The sequence below is a fragment of the Schistocerca gregaria genome, chromosome 10, assembly GCF_023897955.1.
Source record: "Schistocerca gregaria isolate iqSchGreg1 chromosome 10, iqSchGreg1.2, whole genome shotgun sequence".
Lineage (NCBI taxonomy): Eukaryota > Metazoa > Arthropoda > Insecta > Orthoptera > Acrididae > Schistocerca > Schistocerca gregaria.
The window spans coordinates 87,625,173-87,652,699 of record NC_064929.1 but is presented as its reverse complement, the minus strand read 5'-3'; the positions used below and the strand labels follow the sequence as shown (position 1 = coordinate 87,652,699).

The 27,527-nt window shown below is 42.6% G+C and overlaps 1 protein-coding gene and 1 non-coding gene across 4 annotated transcripts in view; both read left to right on the top strand.

Annotated features, from left to right (window-relative positions):
• The window catches only part of LOC126293706 (tyrosine-protein kinase Fer), a 539,925-nt gene that overhangs the window by 123,729 nt on the left and 388,669 nt on the right, over positions 1–27,527 (top strand). The window lies entirely within an intron of this gene.
• On the top strand, positions 23,368–23,442 carry Trnal-caa (transfer RNA leucine (anticodon CAA)). Its single transcript has one exon. It is a non-coding gene; the product is annotated as a tRNA-Leu (tRNA).

Here is a 27,527-nt window from a genome sequence, read left to right as displayed (position 1 = left end):
GTGGTTTACGAAATATATCCAGTGGTAATGTTAGGTGACTCACCCTGTATATATCGATAAATGCCTGGACTGTGATGACATATCGATTTTTATCAATAGCAGAGTGAGAGAGAAGAGGACAGAGGTCGCTGAAGTGTTGTGTATGTCAGTCGGGAGAACACGGACGGCTACTTGCAACTGACCGCTCTACCAGCAATACTGCCGCGTGTTGCAGCCATGTTGACGCAATAGTATTGCGGCCACACGTCGGCCCGTGCAGCTGCAGCTCTTAGCCACTAACGAACTACACTGGGCCACTGTTTCTATATTTCGATACAGTGTATCGATACGTGGAACTGTTTCTGTGGTTCTTTCGGAACGGCTGTGGTTCACTGTTTCGAAACAGTGGCGTTTCATTCCGCCCGTCTGGGATAAACGGACCAGGTTCGATCTCGAGCCAAATAGAGAAACGGTATCGTTGTTTCAAAATAAGGCTGATTCAGTCCACCTGTGCTCGGAACGGACTGGTTGTATCGAAACAGTGGTGTTTCATTCCGCTCTGTGTCGGACGAGATTCGGGCTCCGCACAGGACTGAAACACAACATACCACTCTGTGAAACACTTTCAAGAGTGTCGAAATCTTTTTGACAAGCAACAGCATGAAGCTTAAGATATCCGAAAATAAAGCTTCCTTTCTAACTGACTGCCCTATTCCGAAATGGCGTAACATCTGCTTTATAAACACTAACCAAACAATAAAACAAGGCATACTATTCACATTCAAAATTATAAATACGTGAAAATCATTGTGTTAAATTAAAATTTTTTTATAACATACGCTTCTTTATTCATCTACAGTAATCATATTAAGAAACGCGTGTAAGCTTGCAACATTTTGAATAAGAAAAGGCGTAGAGTGACAGTTATTAGACGTATACATAAATTTGATGTAGGTATAATTGCAAGCAAACTGTTTGACGTATCACTTATAGTGTAATGGTGAACGGGAAGGGCCGGGAAGCATGGTGAATTTATAGTAACGGTTCGAAACACCTTGAAAGATAACATTTTTCTCTGTTATATTTTGTTATTTATTCGAATCATTTGGCGTTATTTGTGAGTCTATAGTCACTGTGCCTATTATCCACAATGATTCCCTTTGTCTGCATGGGAATTAGTAGGATGGGTATATTACCCGTCCTAACGGAATGTGGGGATCCCAGTAGCATATCCGTTGTTTCTGCAGTTTGCTCCCCCCTCCAGTTCCGTTCGTGGTGGCTCTTCTGTCTTCAGCTATGGCTGTCCTCAGCCAACTGAAAATATGGAAGTCACACGACACGAAAGCAGCGCATTTGCTGCAGGAAATACGAAACTGCCAAGACGCCTAAGTGATGGTTTCGTGCTTTCTGCGATATGATTAGCGCTCTCGCACCTCATTTGTGTTTATATGGACATACTTATACAGTAGACATTCAATATGTTTAGGTTTATTAGATTACGTAACACAAACTGTTTCACTGTTTCGGAACAGCGTATCGGAACATTAGATTGTGCTGTTTGATTTGTTTGGAAACAGCAACGTGTTTCAGTTTGGCCATCTCTATAACGAACGGGACTGGGAGTTTCGTGGGATACGGAGCAGCCCCGACCGCGCGGCCGCCAGTAACTGGTCGGCGCGCCGGTGAAGGCCTGACCAGACAGAGCGACCCGGCCGTCCGGCCTGTGGCCTTGAACCGCAGCCGGCAGGCGGCACCGTTGCATCGCTCGCTGCTGTATGGCGGCTCTGACGCAGCGGCCGCTCGCGGGTTGTCGCAGACCACAGATTCGCCGCAAGCCGGAGCGGCTGCTTGCGTCTGTTGGCGCACTCAGCTGCTCTGCTGTCACACTGGAAGCAGCAGCGTGAGGCGGTTTTTGTCTTGCAGCTCGTACTGCATGCACACTAGAGATGGGCATACTGAAACACGTAACTGTTTCCAAACAAATGAAACAGTACAATGTAATGTTTCGATACACTGTTTCCAAACAGTGAAACAGTTTGTGTTTTGTAATCTAATAAACCCACACATTTTATCATCTTGAATGTCTACTGTATAAGTATGTCCATATAAACACAAATGAGGTGCGAGAGCGCTAATCATATCGCAGAAAGCATGAAACCATCGCTTAGGCGTCTTGACAGTTTCGTATTTCCTGCAGCAAATGCGCTGCTTTCGTGTCGTGTGACTTCCATATTTTCAGTTGGCTGAGGACAGCCATAGCTGAAGACAGAAGACCCACCACGAACGGAACTGGAGGTGGGAGCAAACTGCAGAAACAACGGATATGCTACTGGGATCCCCACATTCCGTTAGTACGGGTAATATACCCATCCTGCTAATTCCCTTATACACAAAGGAAATCATTGTGGATAATAGGCACAGTGACTATAGACTCACAAATAACGTCAAATAATTCGAATAAATAACAATTTTGTGTTTCAAGGTGTTTCGAACCGTTACTATAAATTCACCATGCTTCCCGGCCCTTCCCGTTCACCATTACACTATCAGTGATATGTCAAACAGATTGCTTGCAATTATACCTACATCAAATTTATGTATATGTCTAATAACTGTCACTCTACGCCTTTTCTTATTCAAAATATTGCAGGCTTACTTGCGTTTCTTAATATGATTACTGTACATGAACAGAGAAGCGTGTGTTATAAAAAAAAGTATGATTTAACTAAATGATATTCACATACTTATTATTTTGAATGTGAATAGTATGCCTTGTTTTATTGTTTGGTTAGTGTTTATAAAGCAGATGTTACGATATTTCGGAATAGGACAGTCAGCTAGAAACGAAGCTTTATTTTCGGATATCTTAAGCTTCTTGCTATTGCTTCTCAAAAAGATTTCGAAACTCTTGAAAGTGTTTCATGAAGTGGTATGTTGTCTTTCAGTACCTTTGCCGAGCCCGAATCTCGCCCGACACAGACCGGAATGAAACATCGCTGTTTCGATACAATTAGTCCATTCCAAGCACAGGTGGACTGGAACAGCCTTATTTTGAAACAACGATACAGTTTCTCTATTTGGCTCGAGATCGAACCTGGTCCGTTTATCCGAGACAGGGGCGGAATGAAACACCACTGTTTCGAAACAGTGAACCACAGCCGTTCCGAAACACTGAAACAGTTCCATGTATCGATACACTGTATCGAAACATAGAAACAGTGGCCAAGTCTAATGCACACAGAAAGACTTATAGAGAAGGTGAGAGAATACAACTTTTTGTATGGTACACGCGATCCTGATTTGAAGGTAGAATACTTTTGCGCTCAATATACCCTTGATAGAAAGCTGAATTCTAGAAATAGTGTTATCACTGTGACGTCTATAATTTCCAGTATCAACTACTGTGAACTCGTAGTATGGATCAAAGATCGCCAGGAGAACTAGCGAAAAGAACTGTTTGTGACAGAACAACTGGGATACACTATCCTCCGGGCAATTTAACCTGATAGGCTTTCCGTCTATGCTTCCGAGGCAGTCGGGAAACCCCGAATGTTCAACAAATCCTTCTTCAGATTTCTTCCACATCTCTGTTGTAGGGGTAGGTAACTACTTGGGCTGTAGAACAGTCCATATTGCCTGGCACATTTGTTCCACAATTTCTGAGACTGTTGAACGTGCTAACCGAAAAGAAAAAGCTGGTAACTGTCGCCTGTGGTCAAGTATTTGGAAAAGATTAAAATAAATTATGCCGATAGAACGAATAGACAAGTTAACGACCAAAGATATGTTTGTTTAAATTCAATGACAATGTTAAGAATACAATGAAACAAAACAAACTATTAAGTAGAAAGTTCTCTCTAGCGGGACATACGGAACTAGATGTTACCATCGCTTGCCGTATTCGTAAACATTGCACACAAATTTATCACTCCACTTGTAACTACGTTGTGGGATAGCACTTTCTTCCGCCGAACCTTTCATACGGTACAGCAAAACTGAAATGGAATAAATTATATGACTTCTGTTTGAAGCACTAAGAGGCCACAAACGGTTAAACTTACCTCAAACAAATGGCTAGTCTGTGGCTCGTATCAGTTGGCTTTCTCCAGTTCGTCGTGCACTTCTCGGTGATACCTTTTTATCAGGCGATGCATTTCCTCGAAACATTCTCGCGACATACGAAAATATTTGAATAACCTATCTTCGTCAGACTCTACATCAATACACAGACGATGGTATTCTGCTAACCTTTCTCTCTTGCTATTAATGTCGTGCACCCAACATCTCCTCTTCCTGGTGCTATTTCGTATCGCTAGTGCCAACTACTCATTTCTGTAAATTAAAAAAAAAAGAAAAAGAAAATCAACTCCCACAAAGATAACGTGTCCCGCGTGAAGCTTCCAAATCTTTTAACGCCAAGACAATCGCGCTACCCATTAAAGCTTAATAATGACGGATCGAGAGTAGTTGCGGCCGGCCGTTGCCTGTGTGGAGTCCCTTGAACGACTCTAAATAAAGAATCGTAAGAATCGAATCGTAATACGGACGGATCGTCGTTCAAAAGAATCGTAAGAACGATTGCGTGTTTCCGACTCGTGACTATTCCAAGTTCCAACGATTCATCGATTGTTAGTACGCTATGCTTGTAAGGCAACTTCCGCATCATGCCGAGTCTTGACGAATGACTTGGACCGCCAGATGGCAGTCAAGTGGAAGATGCGTGTGAACGAAGGAAGCTCGGCACGAACAAACGAAGTTCGTGGGCCGTAATGTAACTCGTGGAAACCGAGCTGACACTTGGCGGTGGCTGACGGGGCATCTCCCATTTACTGTCGCTGCCATCAGCCACGGCGCCCACGTCAGCTCACTTTGCGCGAGTAATGCACGATCTAGTGATGACACAAACGATATACAGCGAGTACACAGCTCCCAATACACACGACTAAAATCAAGAAATCCAAGTATGATGAATAAATACGTACCTCTTATTTGTTGCAGATGCAATGCAAAACACACACACCTTCTTTACACACGAGCAGTAGCACTTGGATTATGTATTATATTTCGCGTATCTCGAAAATGGCCCTAACGATTTGGATGAAATTTTGTATTTAGACTGGTTTTTGCTTTTTGAGTTCATCTACATAGTTCCATTCTTTCGTAAAAAGTCAATTTTACGATATATATATATCCTACATAGTTCTATTCGTAAAAACGCAGTTTTATATTTTAAAAACGCAACTTCACATGTTTTTCTAACGCCATCTCGTAGAACTTTGTTAGTACGTATTGAATGTAGTTAAGGTTTTGGTTTTTATGTTTATCTGTATATAGGTGTTTTTCCTTACAGGGCGCGATTTTACACAAAAGAATTTTTTAAATAAAATCGCGAATTTCGTGTTTCTTGGGAACGGCTTTAACAGTTTGGATAAAATTTTATATTCAGATACGGATTTTGATTTTTAAGTGTAGTTATATTGGTGTGTTTGCTGAAAAAACTCGATTTTACACAGTAAGAATTTTATATAGCAATTTCGTATATCTTTGTTACTATTGGATGTTACAGTAGAGGTGTATCAAAATTTTGTGAGATGGTGGTATAACATTATCCGAATACGAACGCGTTGGACTTACCGTACATTCAATAGTAACAATCATCCTAGATATGTTTTACGTTACACATGGTTTCCTCTGATCGCTGGTATCTCGGAAATGAAAATTTATATTTGGTTAACCTTCCGCTTTCAACTTTATTTGAATAAGTAGCATCTCCCAAAAAATACACAACCAAACTGGCATACGACGTAATGTTGCACCATCTTTCCCACAAATCGACTCCTCTTTCCTGGCATACTGAAATAAAACAATAGATGCAATCAAATCAAACGTGACCTTTCATCAATTAAGGCATTACACGTATAAATCGAGAATCACACTTGTAACGTCATATGCATGTTTTCTCATAAGTAAACTCTTTCTGGCATATCTTATCATGACACAGTTCGATTCTAACCCCATCGACAATTTCAGACATGTCCTGCCATCTGTGAGTAAGATGTAGAACTTTTTGTATTCTGTAAGTTTCGTGCCATCGCAGACTAGAATGAATCGTGAAAGAATCTTGAACGAATCGATTCGCAATGTGAGATTGAATGGTAGGAATCGAATCGGGAAAAAGAATCGAACTCTACTAGCCAGGCGTTTAGTGTGTGCAGCGCGCAGGTGCGGCGCTGACGCGGCCGTGACGTGTGTGACGTGTGTGCGCAGGCGCGTTCCAGCGACACCGACTCAAAGGCAGGCCTCGGCGCTCGTTGGTGACGTCACATCAGCTAGGCAACGGCCAACGCCAGGTCTGTCGCAGGCATACTCATAATGGTGGAGTCTCCCTCTCTGACACAGGAAAATGTGAAACTATTGGCCGTAGTTGACCGACACACATTGTTCTCACAGATTTCTGCAATCTATTAATTGTGCAATTCGTTACACTTCTTAACAAATAGTGTACTCCTGAACCTAAGTTTCCACCTCTTTTAAGGATTGACATACAAAAACAACTTTACGGTCCAGCAGCAACAGAATTCGTACTTCTTTACCTTATTTGTAAATCTGAGGAAGTTACGTTTGTACTGGGTTGCTTTTACAAGAGACTGTAAACATATTGGTGCTCTTCTTTAGGTATCTCGGTTGACTATGGGGTGAGGAGCACTGAATGTCAGTGGAATATCTTGCCATTGTACACGTTGGGGGAGGGGGTGGGGGACAGAAGAAGAGGCAAAAGAGAGGTACTTGTTTTATCAAATAAAAGGTTTTTGTCTTATAAAGTTTCTCCTTTCAGTTGCAAGAGGGGAATATTTATCTTTTCTAATGTTGTTCTTGTTGTTGTGGTCTTCAGTCCTGAGACTGGTTTGATGCAGCTCTCCATGCTACTCGATCCCGTGCAAGCTTCTTCATCTCCCAGTACCTACTGCAACCTACATCCTTCTGAATCTGCTTAGTGTATTCATCTCTTGGCCTCCCTCTACGATTTTTACCCTCCACGCTGCCCTCCAATACTAAATTGGTGATCCCTTGATGCCTCTGAACATGTCCTACCAACCGATCCCTTCTTCTAGTCTGTGCCACAAGCTCCTCTTCTCCCCAATTCTATTCAACACCTCCTTATTAGTTATGTGATCTACCCTTCTAATCTTCAGCACTGTATTGTAGCACCACGTTTCTAAAGCTATTCTCTTCTTATCTAATCTACTGGGTGATCAAAAAGTACCACATTTCGGAAGCTTCTATTCTCTTCTTGTCCACACTATTTATCGTCCATGTTTCACTTCCATACATGGCTACACTCCACAGAAATGCTTTCAGAAACGACTTCCTGACACTGAAATCTATACTCGACGTTAACAAATTTCTCTTCTTCCTTGCCATTGCGAGTTTACATTTTATATCCTCTCTACTTCGACCATCATCAGTTATTTTGCTCCCCAAATAGCAAAACTCATTTACTACTTTAAGTGTCTCATTTACAAATCTAATTCCTTCAGCATCTCCCAACTTAATTCGACTACATTCAGTTATCCTTGTTTTGCTTTTGTTGATGTTCATCTTATTCCTCCTTTCAAGACACTCACCATTCCGATCAACTGCTCTTCCAAGTCCTTTCCTGTCTCTGACAGAATTTCAATGCCATCGACGAACCTGAAAGTTTTTATTTCTTCTCCACGGATTTTAATTCCTACTCCGAATTTTTGTTTTGTTTTCTTCACTGCTTGCTCAATATACAGATTGAATAACATGGGGAGAGCCTACAACCCTGTCTCACTCCCTTCCCAACCACTGCTTCCCTTTCATGCCTCTCAACTCTTATAACTGGCATCTGGTTTCTGTACAAATTGTAAATAGCCTTTCGCTCCCTGTATTTTAGCCCTGCCACCTTCAGAATTTGAAAGAGAGTATGCCAGTCAACATAGCCAAAACTTTCTCTAAGTCTACAAAGGCTAGAAATGTAGGTTTGCCTTTCTTTAATCTAGCTTCTAAGATAAGTCGTAGGGTCAGTATTGCCTTGCGTGTTGCAATATTTTTACGGAATCCAAACTGATCTTCACTGAGGTCGGCTTCTAGTAGTTTTTCCATTCGTGTGTAAAGAATTCGCGTTAGTATTTTGCAGCAGTGACTTATTAAACTCATAGTTCGGTAATTTTCACATCTGTCAACATCTGCTTTCTTTTGGATTAGAATTATTACATTCTTCTTGAAGTCTAAAGGGAATTTCACGTCTCATACAACTTGCTCACCAGATGGTAGAGTTTGTCAGGGCTGTCTCTCCCAATGCTGTCAGTAGTTCTAATGGTATGTTGTCTACTCCCGCGGCCTTGTTTCGACTCAGGTCTTTCAGTGCTCTGTCAAACTCTTCACGCAGTATCGTACCTCCCATTTCATTTTCATCTACTTCCTCTTCCATTTCCATAATTTTGCCCTCTAGTACATCGCCCTTATTTAGACTCTCTATATACTCCTTCCACCTTTCGGCTTTCCTACTTGATCCTCTGCTGCCTTCACTATTTCATTCCTCAAACCTACCCATTTCTTTCCCCTTTCCCCCATTCCTTTCAATTGTTCCCTTATGCTTTCCCTGAAATTCTCTACAACCTCTGATTCTGTTAGTTTATCCAGATCCAATCTCTTTAAATCCCCATCTATTTGCAGTTTCTTCAGTTTTAATCTACAGTTCATAACCAATAGATTGTGGTCAGAGTCCACATCTGCCAATGGAAATGTCTTACAAATTAAAATCCGGTTCCTAAATCTCTCTCTTACCATTATATAATCTGATACCTTCTAGTATTTCCAGGATTCTTCCATGTGTACAACCTTCTTTTATGATTCTTGAACCAAGTGTTAGCTACGATTAAGTTACGCTCTGTGCAAAATTCTACCAGAAGGTTTCCTCTTTCATTTGTTACCCCCAATCTACATTCACCTACTACGTTTACATCTCTCCCTTTTCCTACTCTCGAATTCCAGTCACCCATGACTATTAAATTTTCGTCTCCCTTCACTACATGAATAATTTCTTTTATCTCATCATACATTTAATCAATTTCTTCGTCATCTGCAGAGCTAGTTGGCATATAAACTTGTACTACTGTAGTAGGCGTGGGCTTCGTGTCTATCTTGGCCACAATAATGCGTTCACTATGCTGTTTGTAGTAGCTTACCCGCACTCCTATTTTTTATTCATTATTAACCTAGTCCTGCATTACCCCTATTTGATTTTGTATTTATAACCCTGTATTCACCTGGTAGGGTATATTCTGAGGCATCAAGGGATCGCCAAATTAGTATAGAGTAGCATGGAGAGCTGCATCAAACCAGTCTCTGGACTGAAGACCACAGCAACAACAGATGATCCGATAAAAAAAAGTAGAATGAGCTTTGTTCTCCGTGCAACATACATATGTGAAAAGAAATCCTCCTCCGGCTATGTTGATTGTTGCTTTCTGTAGTTTCTTGTACGTTACTGACATCGAATGGTGACGCGATCTGCTTGGAGGGCAGCGGTGTACAAACACCCGTTCGCCTATCCAGAGACAGGATTTCCGTAGTCTCGCTAAAAGTATTGCAGGGAGTGTCCTTCCATATACTTGGCCTACGATAGCTTCATCTCTTCCCCTTCCGACTGAAATCGGGCTTTAAAACTCACTTCCATTAGCCACCGCTGTGGCGTTTTCAAATAATGTGCTTCAATTTAAAATTAGTCTGAAACAGTGACACATTTACTAATATTCCTCTTAAAATAGCTAATGGCACAAGTCACCTCAAACTGGTGTTCCCAAAATTTGAGTCGCGCTTTGCCCTCTGGTTCAGTGCTGGATGCTCACTTTGTGTTTCATTCTTTTGTTGCAGGTGAGTCCCGACTGGGCATCCGACTCTTCGGTCTCTTCCAGTTCGTCGTCTGAGGTAAGGTAAACCATGCGTCATGTGTGAGCGGCGGTTAAAGAAATGCAAATATCCACCACAACGGGACCAATTGTGTATTACAGCACTAAGGATGGTCACTAAGTAACCCAAAATCGATTTTTCTGACAATAAAACAACATAATATGGCCAATGCTTTCCTTCCAATTCTATTCAATATGCGAATTGTCACCGGAACCGTGACATAACCACAACACATTTGCTCCCAATTCTGTGGATCTACGTCGGAAGAATGCTCTTCTCCGGGAATAACCGACAACGCCCAGCTCCCTGCACACTGCGACACGCCTCCCCTGGAAGTTAACAGACTTGTGTCTAGACAGCCAACAATGGTAACAGCAAGGAATTACAAAGTATAAACTTCAATGCAATAAAGACCTGGAGGGAAGGTGTGCTCTGAGCATTTTCGGACCCTCCGTTGCATCATTGAGCGACCGCCCGGATACGAACCACAGCGTAAAATATGGTCATCCCCTAATAGAGTACTCACAAATCACGTAAGGTGTGCAGACACTCTTTACAAATGGGGAGAATCACCAACTTCCGACAGACAGACCCTCCGAGAGTGCGACTGAAGAGCACACAGTGGCAAGTTCAGTGGTTTTATGATGGCAGCAGACGCCGCAGAAGATTTTATACATAATCTCGATGTTTGTATTTAACTGTGACCGTATATAATCTTGATGTTTGTATTTAATTCTATTGCCCATTATCTGTATGTTTTATACTTCTTATACAGCATGTTTTATTGTGCTTTTTGTGTATATCTTTGTTTAAACATTTATAAGAAGCATAAAACGATGTGCATTGTCACACGCTAAATAAATAGCAGAACTATATACTCTGTCCATCATGAGAAAGAAGAAAAACAAACGCGGTGATCGGTCCGAAGCCGCAGGCAGAGATCTTGGGGGTGGGGGGACAAACCGGGCTATCTGCCTCGGGCGGCAATTTCAGGGAGCCTCATATTCTTGAATGAAAAACCTAGCATCCAGCGCATGTTCCACTATCGATTATTCGTATGATCTTGACACGCCTTGGTGCTGCTTTTTGGAGATTTCTGAACATATTCGCAGTTGGTTTCTGAACGAACCGTAAGTTGATTTTTGAATACGTGCATACTGTACGTGATGTCTGTGCCAGGGGAATCCCCGTCGCATCAGAAAGTCGAACGGGACGGGGCTATACGAGCTGTGACGAATAAAGCCGAACAGCTGAACGCCAATCGCTGTTTGTTTACGTGGTTGTCTGCGTGTGCGAATTATCGCCGTTGTTATAATTATTAGCGGAATACATCGACGCAGATAAACAGGCTGGAAATAAACGATTAACAGGAGTAACATGTAAGAAAGTTTACCGTACATATTACATTCTTGGTGCATCCGAGAAGATGAAATTTCGACAGCAATTTTTTTGCCGGATCGCTAAAATACTAGTTATACAGTCCCGCTTTAGCAGCTGCTCCGAGTTCTGTTCTAGGAACAGCGCGGAAAACGCATTGTACGAACACGTGAGGATGCCTAACTGGAGAGTAAACGCGGATTAATGTTAGTGAAGTTAACCGGGGAATAAGTTTTGACAATGGCCCGAATAGTTACAGAATTGACAAGATTGTTTGTTAGAACGAGGAAGGAGAAGAAACGAAGACGTCACACAAACCGTATGGAAGAATCTGACGATTCCACATTTATATAAAAATGTCGTACTATTACGTTTCCATCGCACGCTTGAGGAACTAGACCGTATGAATGAAATGCGAAAGTGGATATTTATCACAGACACAGTCGCTTTGACTGTTCAGAGATGTCACTAAACCCGCCAAAAGATGTAAACAACCGTGCTTGAGCAGCGCCTATTAGACGGAGGGGGTCCAACAGCCAATCAGCCCCAGTCATTCCACCAGGAAGGAGGTACACGGCTCGTGTTGTCTGTAGTTTAACCGTGCCTAGACGGTCAATACCGCGGTTCGATCGCGTCCGCATTGCTTCTTTGTGCCAGGAAGGGCTCTCAACAAGGGAAGTGTTTGAGCCAAAACAGACTCGCTTATTTGGCGTGTGTCACAACTGCTGCAAGATGAGGAAGGCCTATTTTGTTTTATCTAGTAGACAGTGACAAAACATACGTAATCAAATCGAAAAACCACACCAGTCTTGGATACTAGTCGCATTAATAGCTTTTTCAGTATTACACAACGACATCTTGACTTTACGTGTAGCAAAATGTTTGACGAACTTTGAGGTAGTCGATTGTTTCGCAGAAAGGAAAGCAGCCGTGTAAAGCTGTACCAATATTAGACAGGAAAAAATGTTGGGACCTAAGGAGTCTCTTACTTGTCTCTTGTCCTTATTGGCTAGAGTCTGAGTAATGATGCGAACCGAAGGAATTTTTCTGTCCTCTATAGCTACCCTTCTGTGTGTCACAGCGATTTATAGCAAAAGTGAAACAGTCAATCTTCAATTCACGTTTTATTCTAAAAATTAATGCTTTCTAGCGTGAAACAGAGGGATGATGTAATAAAAATAAGCAAGATGACACAGATTTATCATATACCAAGGGTAGAAAAAGGAACGCAAAACAAAAATGTATCAAACATAACTTCAATACCTCGCCGAACTTATATAAAACATGATTCTCATATTTATAAACAACTACCATGTTTATCAATAATATCATAAAACTCTTGCCTTTGTTCATGATGAAGAGCATTCTATTGAGTAAAAATAGCAACAGTAATTATATACATATCGTGTTTGTGTGTGTGTGTGTGTGTGTGTGTGTGTGTGTGTGTGTGTGTGTAAATGTAAATTTTACTTGCATTTAAAGTACACTACTGGCCATTAAAATTGCTACACCACGAAAATGACGTGCTACAGACGCGAAATTTAAGCAAGAGGAAGAAGATGCTGTGATATGCAAATGATTAGCTTCTCACAGCATTCACACAAGGTTGGCGCCGGTGGCGACACTTACACCGTGCTGACGTGAGGAAAGTTTCCAACCGATTTCTCACACACAAACAGCAGTTGACCGGCGTTGCCTGGTGAAACGTTGTTGTGATGCCTCATGTAAGGAGGAGAAATACGTACCATCACGTTTCCGACTTTGATAAAGGTCTGATTGTAGGCTACTACGATTGTGGTTTATCGTATCGCGACATTGCTGCTCGCGTAGGTCGAGATTCAATGACTGTTAGCAGAATATGGAATCGGTGGGTTCAGGAGGGCAATACGGAACGCCGTGCTGGATCCCAACGGCCTCGTATCACTAGGAGTCGAGATGACGGGCATCTTATCCGCATGGCTGTAACGGATCGTGCAGCCACGTCTCGATCCCTGAGTCGACAAATGGGGACGTTTGCAAGACAACAACAGTTCGACGACGTTTGCAACAGCACGGACTATCAGCTCGGAGACCGTGGCTGCGGTTACCCTTGACGCTGCATCACAGACAGGAGCACCTGCGATGGTGTAACCAAAGACGAACCTGGGTGCACGAATGGCAAAACGTCATTTTTTCGGGTGAATCCAGGTTCTGTTTACAGTATCATGATTGTCGCATCCGTGTTTGGCGACATTGCGGTGAACGCACATTCGTCATCACCATACTGGCGTATCACTCGGCGTTATGGTGTGGTGTGCCATTGGTTACACGTCTCGGTCACCTCTTGTTCGCATTGACGGCACTTTGAACAGTGGACGTTACATTTCAGATGTGTTACGACCCATGGCTCTACCCTTCATTCAGTCCCTGCGAAACCCTACATTTCAGCAGGATAATGCGCGACCGCATGTTGCATTTCCTGTACGGGCCTTTCTGGCTACAGAAAATGTTCGACTGCTGCTCTGGCCAGCACATCCTCTAGATCTCTCACCAATTGAAAACGTCTGTTCAATGGTGCCCGAGCAACTGGCTCGTCACAATACGCCAGTCACTACTCTGGATGAACTGTGGTATCGTGTTGAAGCTGCATGGGCAGCTGTACCTGTACACGCCATCCAAGCCCTGTTTGACTCAATGCCCAGGCGTATCAAGCCAGAGGTGGTTGTTCTGGGCACTGATTTCTCAGATCCCGTTTATCATCTGTATTTCTTCTTGGTGTAGCAATTTTTATGGCCAGTAGTGTATTTGCTTTGATTACATAAAAGCGCAGAAGTCATCCGATCAACTACTTTTTATTACAATTTATGTTCTTTAAGGATATAAAATACGCAATGCACTAACACTGAATCATGTGCAGTTCTAGTTATGTGCAAGACGAACAACCAAACTAAGAAAAAGCCAAAGAGAAGTTGTCGACTTCCGGTTTCTCTCTGACACGTTGATGTATGTTTCTTACCCTACCAATGCTACCAGTAGTACTGGTAATTGTACCATTTACTGCGCGGTTTATGTAGTGTACCAGAACTGCGGAAGAGCAGTTTTGATGGGGCGCAACTCCAGAGAAAGCCGACTGGCTGGAGGACTCTGCTGGAGGCTGCTTAGCGCCCATTTGCACTTTCCTCAGGTTTGGAGCAAAACGCCTGGTAACGCGAACGCGAAGAACTCTGTGTGGTTAGGTGAGCTCACAGCACTGCGACAACCTGGCGCCGACTGCTGTTACGATGCCTCCTATTTTTTGTGAAGCTAGATAATATTTTAAATATTGAGAATCCGATGTATCAACATTTAAAAAATATTAATTCCGACTCTCGATACGTCGAGAAGAAGTATCGATTTATCGAAGAACCACCTATAAAATTACCGCCTGCACATTGCAGATATGCTACCGGTTTTAGAGTATTTAAGTCTAGATTGAATATACTGTACATCAACAAGCTAGGAGCCTGCCTATCCCCCTTAGAGGAAGAACTGGAAGGAAAACGATGCGCGTTCACGCTTGGCGACAACCATTTTGCTAACAATAAAAACGTGTCCGATGGGTCCGTCGTTCGGTATCCTCACATATCGGACTTGTCCAAAACACTTCACATAAAAAATGGCTCTGAGCACTATGGGACTTAACTGCTGAGCTCATCAGTCCCCTAGAACTCAGAACTACTTAAACCTAACTATCCTAAGGACAGCACACACATCCATGCCCGAGGCAGGATTCGAACCTGCGACCGTAGCGGTCGCGCGGTTCCAGACTGTAGCGCCTAGAACCGTTCGGCCCCACGGCCGGCCACACTTCGCATCCCTGTTTTTCTTTCACTTCCGCAAACGCCAGTACCTAGCAGATGTAGTGTGAAAATTGTGCGGTGAAGTTAAACGTTGCAGTTTGTGCTGGTAGCGCCGAGCGCCGATTACGTGAGCGTTTCCCCTCACCCGTCGCAAAGACCAGTCTTGTCATTTAGATTTTTGTCCGTCATTTTCTGCAACTGTTTTTGAAGAATGCTGATAAGAAGAACTAACACACTAGTTGCGATTAAACGTGTCGTTTTTCTTTCTTTCTTTTTTTTTTCAACACAACTGGTGTGCTATTTCTTCACATCCGACGTCTTGTTTGTTAGTCAATTCATACTGTGTCTCCCCTCCCCCCCCCCCCCCCCCCCCTCGTGCAATCGGACTTGTTCACACAGTCAAAGAGAAAGACCGGATGTGATGAATGTTCAAAAAGAAGTAAAATTATGTTCAAGAACAATTTTGAAATACTTACCGAAAAATGCGAAAAAACTGTAATAAATAAAAATATCAGCACTCGATATTGCCATTTTGATATCTGTGTATCACGATAATGGAATGTAGTCGAATTAAGTCGGGTCAGCAAAATAACTGATGATGGTCGAAGTAGAGAGGATATAAAATGTAGACTGGCAATGGCAAGGAAAGGGTTTCTGAAGAGGAGAAATTTGTTAACATCGAGTATAGATTTAAGTGTCAGGAAGTCGTTTCTGAAAATATTTGTATGGAGTGTAGCCGTGTATGGAAGTGAAACATGAACGATGAATAGTTTGGACAGGAAGAGAATACAAGCTTTCGAATTAGGGTGCTACAGAAGAATGCTGAAGATTAGATGGGTAGATGACATAAGTAATGAGGAGGTGTTGAATAGAATTGGAGAGAAGAGTTTGTTGCACAACTTGACAAGAAGAAGAGACCGGTTGGTAGGACATGTTCTGAGGCATCAAGGGATCACCAATTTAGTATTGGAGGGCAGCGTGGAGGGTAAAAATTAGTTATGTAAACTTTGCGTTAGGCACCTCTTGTGAATTCGTACTGTTTCAGCAATCGATCGAACAGTCGACTCACAACCTCGTATGAGGACAAGTTGGTGGTGTTCCCTTGTGAGGTGCGGAGGTACTACGCAGAAAAGGAAACGGTGGAAGATCGCGTCGAAATAGCCAAATGGCTCTTGAGCACTATGGGACTTGACTGCTGTGGTCATCAGTCCCCTAGAACTTGGAACTACTTTAACCTAACTAACCTAAGGACACCACACACATGAATGCCCGAGGCAGGATTCGAACCTGCGACCGTAGCGGTCGCACGGTTCCAGACTGTAGCGCCTAGAACCGCTCGGCCACTCCGGCCGGCGAAATAGTCAGAAGAGTGAGGAATGCTCCGAAGAATGATGCAGTGGCAGAGTATTTGACTGTAGAGTCGCGTCGTGTCGGGATGCGCAGTACAGAAAGGGGCAGAGGGTTCGTGGAGTTGGGCAGCGAGGCCAGGGAATGTGACAAAGGTGACGGGATAGCTGTGTGCTCCCGTACAGGTGGCGACAGTATAAAGTGCACTGGCGGAGCTTTAGACACCTTCTCAGGTGGTTCGCGTGAAAAGATTTCCAACCGGATTATGGCCGCTTCGCGGGAATTAACAGACTTTTCTACGCGGAATGGTAGTTGGAGCTAGACGCATGGAACATTCCGTTTCGGAAATCGTTAGGGAATTCAATATTCTGAGATATGCACAATACCAAGAGCACTATATTTCAGGCAATACCTCTCACCACGAACAAGCCGTGCACGTAACGACAGAGGGCAGCGGCATGTGCGTAGCGTTTTCAGTGCTAACAGACAAGCAACACTACATCAGATAACCGCAGGAATCAATGCGGGACGTACGACTAACGTACCCTTTGAACATGTCGTAATACAAAACTAACTGTCGGGACTGTCATTCAGAACAGTAGTAGCCTATATATGAGAACAGCAATTACTTAATAAGTAATGATAATAAACAATTTCGTATGAAATAGGAACCTTGAACTAACAGAAATAATTTGACCGGATGACAATCCAGTATATCTACAATAAGATAAGTGAAACCAGGGCTCATACGGAAAGATATAGGTGTTCATTCTTACCGCGCGCTATACGGGATTGGAATAACAGAGAATTGTGAAGGTGGTTCGATGAACCCTGTGCCAGACACTTGAATGTGATTTGCAGAGTATATATGTAGCTGTAGATGTAGACCACACGTTCACTCTTGTGTTTCGCGCGCTGTTGCCGTCTACTGCGCATGCGATCCTAGTATACCAAGTGTAGATGGTGTAATAGGTTGACGTGAACCAGTCTGCAGTTATAGATAAGCACGCTTGCTGCACTGGTGCATCGCGTAATAGGGCTCGTCGCTTGTTGGTGACGTCACGTCAGCTAGGCACGGCCAGCGCCAGCTCTGTTGCAGGCATACCCATAATGGTGGTGTCTCCCTCTCTGACACAGGAAAATGTGGAACTACTGGCGGTAGTTGACCGACACACATTGATCTGAGAGATTTCTGCAACCAATTAATTCTGCAATTCATTACACTTCTTAACAAATAGCGTACTAAACAACTTAAATTTCCACCTGTTTTAAGGTTTGACGTACAAAAACAACTTCCCGGTCCAGCAGCAACAGAATTCGTGCTTCTTTACCTTATTTGTAAATCTGAGGAAGTTACGTTTGTACTGGGTTGCTTTTACAAGAAACTATGAACATATTGGTGCTCTTATTTAGGTATCTTGGTTGACTATGGGGTGAGGAGCACTGAATGTTAATGAAATATCTTGCGGTTGTACACGTTGGAGGGGACAGAAGAAGAGGGAAAAGAGAGATATTTGTTTTATCAAGTAATTTTTTTATCGTATAAAGTTTCTCCTTTCAGTTGCAAGAGAGGAATATTTATCTTTTCTAATGTGCATGTTTAAAAAAGTTTAAGCTCTGCAGTATTTTCGCTGTATGAAGCTATTTTGTTTGCTGTTTAGAATTCCTTTCGTTGAAAACTACTGTAATCTGATGACTGGCAACAGTTGAACATTTACACAGGTAAATTAGTTCACATTTCCAGTGACGATGTCAAACGAAAAGCTCCATCTCGTGGTCGTGCGGTAGCGTTCTCGCTTCCCACGCCCGGGTTCCCAGGTTCGATTCCCGGCGGGGTCAGGGATTTTCTTTGCCTCGTGGTTGCTGGGTGTTGTGTGATGTCCTTAGGTTAGTTAGGTTTAAGTAGTTCTAAGTTCTAGGGGACTGATGACCATCGATGTTAAGTCCCATAGTGCTCAGAGCCATTTTTTTCAAACGAAAATAAATAAAAGAAACGAGTTCATTGTAAGGGGGTCGGGGTAAGTCCCGAGAACAAAATGTAAAATTTCCGAATGCTTGCAATGCTAGATCATATTGATCTAAGTTTGTTTCGACAGGATTCAGTAATACAGAACTATGATCGTCATTTGTACCTTTAGAATAGTAAGAAAATGTTTCATCTAAATAAAACTGCAGAATCCGAAACAATACCAAACATTCTACCCAAAAATAAGAGATTTAAAGTGATACGCACGCCCAGGCGTTTCTGCCTGCGACAGACTTGGCGTCCGCCGTGCCCAGCTGACGTCACTTCTCCAACAAGCGACGAGGCATTCCTTCGAGTCGGTATTGGCTTCATCGATCATACGTTGGCTCTTGTCTTTCGCGCGTTGTTGTCGTCTACTGTGCATGTGATCCTGGTGTATCCTGCGTAGATGGTGTAATAGGTTGACGTGAACCAGTCTGCAGTATCAGGTATGCACGCTCGGAGCGCTGGTGCATAGATGTACGGTAAAGTCGCATCGCGTAATAGGGGCGTAATCGAACCGTGCGGGAACCTCAGCTCTGCAGAGTAGCGCCACGACGGGAATGGCTGGTGCCAGCGGCGGCGGCGGAGGCGGCAAAGGTCAGCCAAGGGGGTCAGCCAAGAGGGTCAACGCGCCTCTTCTGTGTCGGCCGCGGTCACGCGGCGGAGAGCCTTCAGCAGGAAAGCAGGGACGGGCCCTGTGATTTGTACCGAGTCGAGCGTTGCGCTCTACACCGTGCTGCTTCCTACTATACTATGCTCATTGCAGCAAGAAGTCTGATGTAAACATTACGCTGTGTGTTCTTCCGCGTCTGCCGGAAGCTCATTGCGTTTCGTTTCACGTGGAGCGGAAGCCAGACTGGCCCGGGTACAGCCGAGTCACAGAAAGCAGGTGTTGACAGAGCTGAAAATTACCGAACTATCAGTTTAATCAGTCACGGATGCAAAACCATAACGTGAATCCTTTGCAGACGAATGGAAAAACTGGTAGAAGCCGACCTTGGGGAAGATCAGTTTGTATTCCGTAGAAATATTGGAACACGTGAGGCAAAACTGACCCTACGACTTATCTTAGAAGCTAGATTAAGGAAACGCAAACCTACGTTTCTAGCATTTGTAGACTTAGAGAAAGCTTTTGACAATGTTGACTGGAATACTCTCTTTCAAATTATGAAGATGGCAGGGATAAAATACAGGGAACGAAAGGCTATTTACAATTTGTACAGAAAGCAGATGGCAGTTATAAGAGTCGTGGGACATGAAAGGGAAGCAGTGGTTGGGAAGGGGGTTGTACCTCCCGCCGATGTTATTCAATCTGTATATTGAGCAAGCACTGAAGGAAACAAAAGAAAAATTCGGAGTAGGTATTAAAATCCGTGGAGAAGAAATAAAAACTTTGAGGTTTGCCGATGACATTGTAATTCTGTCACAGACAGCAAAGGACATGGAAGAGCAGTTGAACGGAATGGACAGTGTCTTGAAAGGAGGATATAAGATGAACATCAACAAAAGCAAAACGAGGATAATGGAATGTAGTCGAGTTAAGTCGGGCGAATCTGACGAAATTAGATTAGGAAATGAGACACAAAGTAGTAAAGGAATTTTGCTATTTGGGGAGCAAAATAACTGATGATGGTCGAAGTAAAGAAGATATAAAATGTAGAATGGCAATGGCAAGGAAAGCGTTTCTGAAGAAGAAAAATTTGTTAACATCGAGTATAGATTTAAATGTCAGGAAGTCGTTTCTGAAATTATTTGTATGAAGTGTAGCCGTGTATGGAAGTGAAACATGGACGATAAATAGTTGGACAAGAAGAGAATAGAAGCTTTTCAAAGGTGGTGCTACGGAAGAATGCTGAACATTAGGTGGGTAGATCACGTAACTAACGAGGAGGTATTGAATAGAATTGGGGAGAAGAGGAGTTTGTGGCACAACTTGACAAGAAGATGGGACCGGTTGGTAGAACATGTTCTGGGGCAACAAGGGATCACAAATTTAGCATTGGAGCGCAGCGTGGAAGGTAAAAATCGTAGAGGGAGACCAAGGGATGAGTACACTAAACAGATTCAGAAGGATGTAGGTTGCAGTAGGTACTGGGAGATGAAGAAGCTTGCACAGGATAGAGTAGCATGGAGAGCTGCATCAAACCAGTCTCAGAAGTGAAGACCGCAACAACAACAACAACATGTAATTAGAAACTAGAAGATGTGCATTTTTCTTGAAAAATGGTGGTAAATTATGAGTTAATTTTTATATATTTGATGAATTTCATATTTAAATAATTTAGGTATTGAAACTGAACAAAACAATATTGTAGATCACATTGATTCGAACTGCCTCCCCTAAACTGAGGGTTACCATTCTACAACGCTACCCATCACACCACCCACGTAATTGAAAACCATCATTATTTATTTGATAGTGTTTCTCGAAAAATGTCAAAGCTGATTATTGTCTGTAATTTCGTGAAAAAGCATTGAGAATAACTGCTCCGCGCGCCTGCTTGGCTGCGAAGCAGTAGCGGTGCCGTCCATATTCGCGGTTTGTGTTAACAGCGAGACAACCAGAGCACACGCAGCGCCTGCAGAGACTGCGACCGTACACGATTTTTGAAATAAAAATTACGTAGCTGAAGTATTATTAAGGAAAACGATGATGGCTGTTAATACAACACAATGTCTTAAAGGTCCTTTTCGAGTGACGTAGTAATAAGATATGTAATACACGAGGTGGCCCTACTTCCAAGAGCGGAACAACACCAATGCACTAGAGCTGTGCTCCTGACCAATCACAGCGTTCCTGTCTGTTTACATTAGATTTCTTCTGATGATGACCGAAGTACAGGGCTCGAGGTGGACATTCTTACGACACGGAAGTAATGTAACCGACGGAATGAAAACTGTAATAAGCGAAGCGCTAATGAAACGCATTTTGATAAATATTTAGTTAAAATTTATCACATAAGCTTCTAAACTCGTTACTGTTCGCGTCTGCAAGCTGTTAACTGCCGCTCCGTTTAGCTTCAGATGATAATGGCGCTACGTTGGTTTTTGAATATCGAATTTACCCTCGCAGGAATTTCATTTTACTTCTTAATTTCCCTTTTAGGGACTGTAGGTTGACAAATCAACGTAACGGCTGGTATGGGGCACTCTACAAGAAGTTGTGTTTCACCAGCCCTGTAATTTTCGCTCACGTTTTCACCCAGAAAGTAACACCCAGGTATTTATTTAAACAAAGGCAAACCAGTGACCGATGCTGCCGCGACCTACTCTTTACCTTCACAGTACGTTCAGCACAGTAAGAGAAGTAATACAGTTAGCGACCTTGTGTTCGTCTGCAGGCAGCGTAATTTTATTGGTCTAGTATGTGATAATGAAATCACCTAGCGACATCGGACAAACTTCGCACATAGTTTCACATCTTTATGGAACTTTTTCTCGCAAACACTCGCCACAAGACAATGAAAGGCGAAAAGTTTATCCCTTACAAAATTTTCGCAGTGCACGCAGCCAGACTAACTACATCCGTGAGTTTTGGCACGAGGTGTGAGCGCCTCGATTACAACTTTAATCGTCCGTATTGAAGGAGTTGTACAGCGAGTCCGTCAGGGCTTGCGACTTCCCTGTCGGTATCGGAGATCTGTGTCGATGTTTCCTCAAACTAACCGTGTGTAAAGTCGGAGGTACTCTCGCGTCCCCGTTGTTTTTCCTCAGGCAATATAGACACGGTGGAGCAGTCGCTAACAACTTTGTTTACCCTTTGTGCGTCACATTAGGAAAAAAATGGGGAACATTTTTTGATTAATATTTACTGTTTATGTTGCACATATGCCACATCCAATGCAAAAGTTCTTTTGAAGCTATTGGTTAATAAATAAAATAATGATTCCAAATGGCATCGTTAGAAATTCCATAATAATTACTCAAAAAATGCATACATAACTGTATTGTAAACTTACCGTATTTATTTCCCTTGCCCTTGAGGAACTACGTAAAGTTGGTTCCATAACAAAGGATTTCGATATTCACAGAATAAAACTAAACACAACAGTTGTTGTTCACTCACAAATGCAGTAGCACAACTCTCGACACTTCCCTGTTCTGCTCTTCAAACAAACGGCGAGTCATGAAAGCAGACGCCACTGTGACCTCTTGGCTAAATTTGTAACTACGTGAAGCGATGCCAAACGGTATCATTGAAGCATTGGGAAGCTCAAAAAAGCCAGGAATACTTAATGATGCCATTTGGAATCGCAGACGCAGAAAGGGTTAAATAACCGTGGCGGTACAACCTTAGGCTAGTTCACTGCCATATCTCCCACATATTTTTGAGTGAACACCGTCAACAGTATTAACACAATTAGTCGCACTTGACCCTATTATAAGAAGCGATTCCTTTCTTGTTACTTCTTTATTTACTTATTCTTTTAACCACCAGTGTTTAGTATGGCTCGATGCTCTCTTAATCTTTATCCCTGTCTTGGGCTAATATTCTCGTCAACATCCTCCACTGTAATCTTTTTCTCATTTTCTACAATGCTGAAACTGCACTGACGTGTGTCCAGAAGCAAACGGATTGTAGTCGAATGACAAAAGAATTCTTATTCAGACAACTGGGTTTTGCTCTGATATCGGAGTCAATAAGGAAATTCGATTGCACGGGCAGTTAATCAGAATTTTCTTTATCATCGTTTGTAAGTGCTGAAACTGATAACGCACTCTTCAACGTCTCTCATATTCTAAACACAAGAGTCTGTGGAAACGTCTTTGAAGTGTAAACTATGTCGCATTTGCTTGTTCGTCGATCGCTATCGCAAGGAATGCCAGTTCAGATTAAACTACTTGGAAGGTGGGAGACGAGGCACTGGTGGAAGTAAAGCTGTGAGGACGGGGCGTGAGTCGTGCTTGGGTAGCTCAGTTGGTAGAGCACTTGCCCTCAAAAGGCAAAGGTCCCAAGTTCGAGTCTCGGTCCGGCACACCGTTTTAATCTGCCCGGGAGTTTCATATCAGCGCACACTCCGCTGTAGAGTGAAAAATACATAGATAGCTGAAACATAGATTTACTGTAAGAAAACGATGGATTTTACTATCGATTGCTGTTCTTTTCTTCACTGTCCATATCCTCCCGAATTATAACGTTTCTTTAAGCATGAAATCTTTGGGGGAAGTGGCAAAATGACTATTCACGTTGGTGTAGAGAATGTATGAGTCTGACGACATACCATCTGACTTTTGCAAAAATATCAGTTCCGAAGACTGCAAGAGCTGACTAGTGAATCATCGCACAACCAGCTAAACGGCTCATGCACCGAAGTTGCTTGGAAGAATAATGTACAGAAGAATGGAAAAGAAAATTCAGGATGTGTTAGATGACGATCAGTTTGGCTTTAGGAAAGATAAAGCCATCAGAGACACGCTGATACGACTTGTAGACCTGGAAAAAGCGTTCGACAATGTAAAACGGTGCAAGATGTTCGAAATTCTGAGAAAAATGGAGTTAAGCTATAGAGAGAGACGGGTAATATACAATATCTACAAGAGCCGAGAGGGAATAAAAAGTGTGGACGTCCAAGATTGCTCGGATTAAAAATTCTGTAAGATAAGGATGTAGTCTTTCGCCCATACTGTTGTCTGTACATCGAAAAGGCAATGATGGACATAAAACAAAGGTTGAGGAGAGGAATTAAAATTCAAGGCGAAAGGAAATCTATATGTAAGTAGGTTGTTTAGGTTTTTATGTTGGTAACGTCACTGACTGTGCTGTGAAAAGCCTGTGGCTGGTTTGCGTTGTTGGAATATTCGCTATTGTAGTGTTGGGCAGTTGGATGTGAACAGCGCGTAGCGTTGCGTAGTTGGAGGTGAGCCGCCAGCAGTGGTGAATGTGGGGAGTGAGATAGCGGAATTTTGAGAGCGATCTGGACGCGTGGCCATCAGAAAGATTAAATTTGTAGTATTGGATATCACGAACTGATATACATATGATGACTTTTGAACACTATTAAGATAAATACGTTGTTTGTTCTCTATCAAAATCTTTCATTTGCTAACTGTGCCTATCAGTAGTTAGTGGCTTCAGTAGTTTGAATCTTTTATTTAGCTGGCAGTATTGACACATGCTGTATCGCGGTAGTTTGAGTAACGAAGATTTTTGTGAGGTAAGTGATTCATGAAAGGTATAGGTTATTGTTAGTCAGGCTCATTCTTTTGTAGGGATTATTGAAAGTCAGATTGCGTTGCGCTGAAAAAATATTGTGTGTCAGTTCAGCGATGATCAGAATAAGTAAAGAGAAAAATGTCTAAGTATGTTCCGGTTTGCTCAGCTGTTTGAAAATAAAATAACGTAGAGGTTAACCAGTCCAGTAATTCATGAATTTTTCTAAGGGGATGTTTCATATGATACGATCCGCTGATGGGATTGCTATCGTGAGTCAAAGTGAAGAAGAGTTACAGGATTTCCTGAAAGGAATGAACAGTTTAGTGAGTGCAGAATATGAATTGAGAGTAAATCCAAGAAAGACGAAAGTAATGAGAAGAAGCAGAAATGAGAACAGCAAGAAATTTAACATCAGGATTGATCAAGTTAAGGAACTCTTCTACCTAGGCAGCAAAATAACCAACGACCGACAGAGCAAGGAGGACATCAAAAGCAGACTAGCAGTGGATAAAAGGCCATTTCCGGCCAAAAGAAGTGATATTAAAATTAAACACAGGCGTTAATCTGAGGACGAAATTTCTGAGAATGTGCATTTGGAGCACAGCATTGTATGGTAGTGAAACATGGACTGTGGGAAAACAGGGACACAAGAGAATCGAATCATTTGAGGTGTGGTGTTACAGACGAACGTTGAAGATTAGATGGATTGATAAAATAGGGAATGAGGAGGGTGGCTCTGAGCACTACGGGACTTAACATCTATGATCATTAGGCCCCTAGAACTGAGAACTACTTAAACCTAACTAACCTAAGGACATCACACAACACCCAGCCATCACGAGGCAGAGAAAATCCCTGACCCCGCCGGGAATCTAACCCGGGAACTCGGGCGCGGGAAGCGAGAACGCTACCGCACGACCACGAGATGTGGGCAAGAGGAGGGTCTGCGCATAATAAGAGAGGTATGGAATATATGGAAAATACTGACACGGAGAAGGGACGGGATGATAGGACATATGTTAAGACATCAGTGAATGTACATAAAGACAATATTATGGAAATGGAAGAGGATGTAGATGAAGATAAAATGGGAGATACGATACTGCGTGAAGAGTTTGACAGAGCACTGAAAGACCTGAGTCGAAACAAGGCACCGGGAGTAGACAACATTCCATTAGAACTACTGACGGCCTTGGGAGAGACAGTCCTGACAGAACTCTACCATCTGGTGAGCAAGATGAATGAGACAGGCGAAATACCCTCAGACTTCAAGAAGATTATAATAATTCCAATCCCAAAGAAAGCAGGTGTTAACAGATGTGAAAATTACCGAACTATCAGTTTAATAGGTCACAGCTGCAAAATACTAACGCGAATTCTTTACAGACGAATGGAAAAACTAGTAGAAGCCGACTCGGGGAAGATCCGTTTGGATTCCGTAGAAATATTGGAACACGTGAGGCAATACTGACCCTACGACTTATCTTAGAAGAAAGATTAAGGAAAGGCAAAGCTACGTTTCTAGCATTTGTAGACTTAGAGAAAGCTTTTGACAATGTTGACTGGAATACTCTCTCCCAAATTCTAAAGGTGGCAGGGGTAAAATACAGGGAGCGAAAGGCTATTTACAATTTGTACAGAAACCAGATGGCAGTTATCAGAGTCGTGGGACATGAAAGGGAAGCAGTGGTTGGGAAGGGAGTGAGACAGGGTTGTAGGCTCTCCCCGATGTTATTCAATCTGTATATGGAGCAAGCAGTAAAGGAAACAAAAGAAAAATTCGGAGTAGGTATTAAAATTTATGAAGAAGAAATAAAAACTTTGAGGTTCGTCGATGACATTGTAATTCTGTCAGAGACAGCAAAAGACTTGGAAGAGTAGTTGAACGGAATGGACAGTGTCTTGAAAGGTGGATATGAGATGAATATCAACAAAAGCAAAACGAGGATAATGGAATGTAGTTAATTCGGGTGAATCTGAGGGAATTAGATTAGGAAATGAGACACTTAAAGTAGTAAAGGAGTTTTGCTATTTGGGGAGTAAAATAACTGATGATGGTCGAAGTTGAGAGGATATAAAATGTAGAAAGCAATGGCAAGGAAAGCGTTTCTGAAGAAGATAAATTTGTTAACATCGAGTATAGATTTAAATGTCAGGAAGTCGTTCCTGAAAGTATTTGTATGGAGCGTAGTCATGTATGGAAGTGAAATATGGACGAGAGGAGTTTGTGGCACAAGTTGACAAAAAGAAGGGATCGGTTGGTAGGACATTTTCCGAGGTATCAACGCATCGCCAATTTAGTATGGGAGGGCAGCGTCGAAGATAAAATCGTAGAGTGAGACCAAGAGATGAATACACTAAAGAGATTCAGAAGGATGTAGGTTTTAGTAGGTACTGGGAGATGAAGAAGCCTGCACAGGATAGAGTAGCATGAAGAGCTGCATCAAACCAGTCTCAGGACTGAAGACCTCAACCTCAACAACATCATGGAATGACTTCCATGGTACTAGAGGGAGCTGTAGAGGGCAAAAACTATAGAGGAAGACAGAGGCTGGAATACACCCAGCAAATAATTGAGGACATAGGTTAAGTTCTACTCTGAGATGAAGAGGTTGCACAGGAGAGGAATTCGTGGTGGGGAGAGGGGAGCATTATGGGCAGGGCACTCCAGCCAGCATGGGGATTTAACGATCTGACGCGAAAACTGGTTCCGCCAGGTATCGCTCAGGAGAGCATCATCAAGTGTGTCAATCAGTGCCAAGTCGAGTAACTGCTTGCATAAGGGCCAGTGGTTATTCTCTTGAATAATTCATCCAGAGGTCCTGGAATTGTAATCATTTGTTTGTCTGTACTTGTACATCACATCTACCCATTTTTGTCCAATTCGGATGAGTTCTTCATGTTGCAT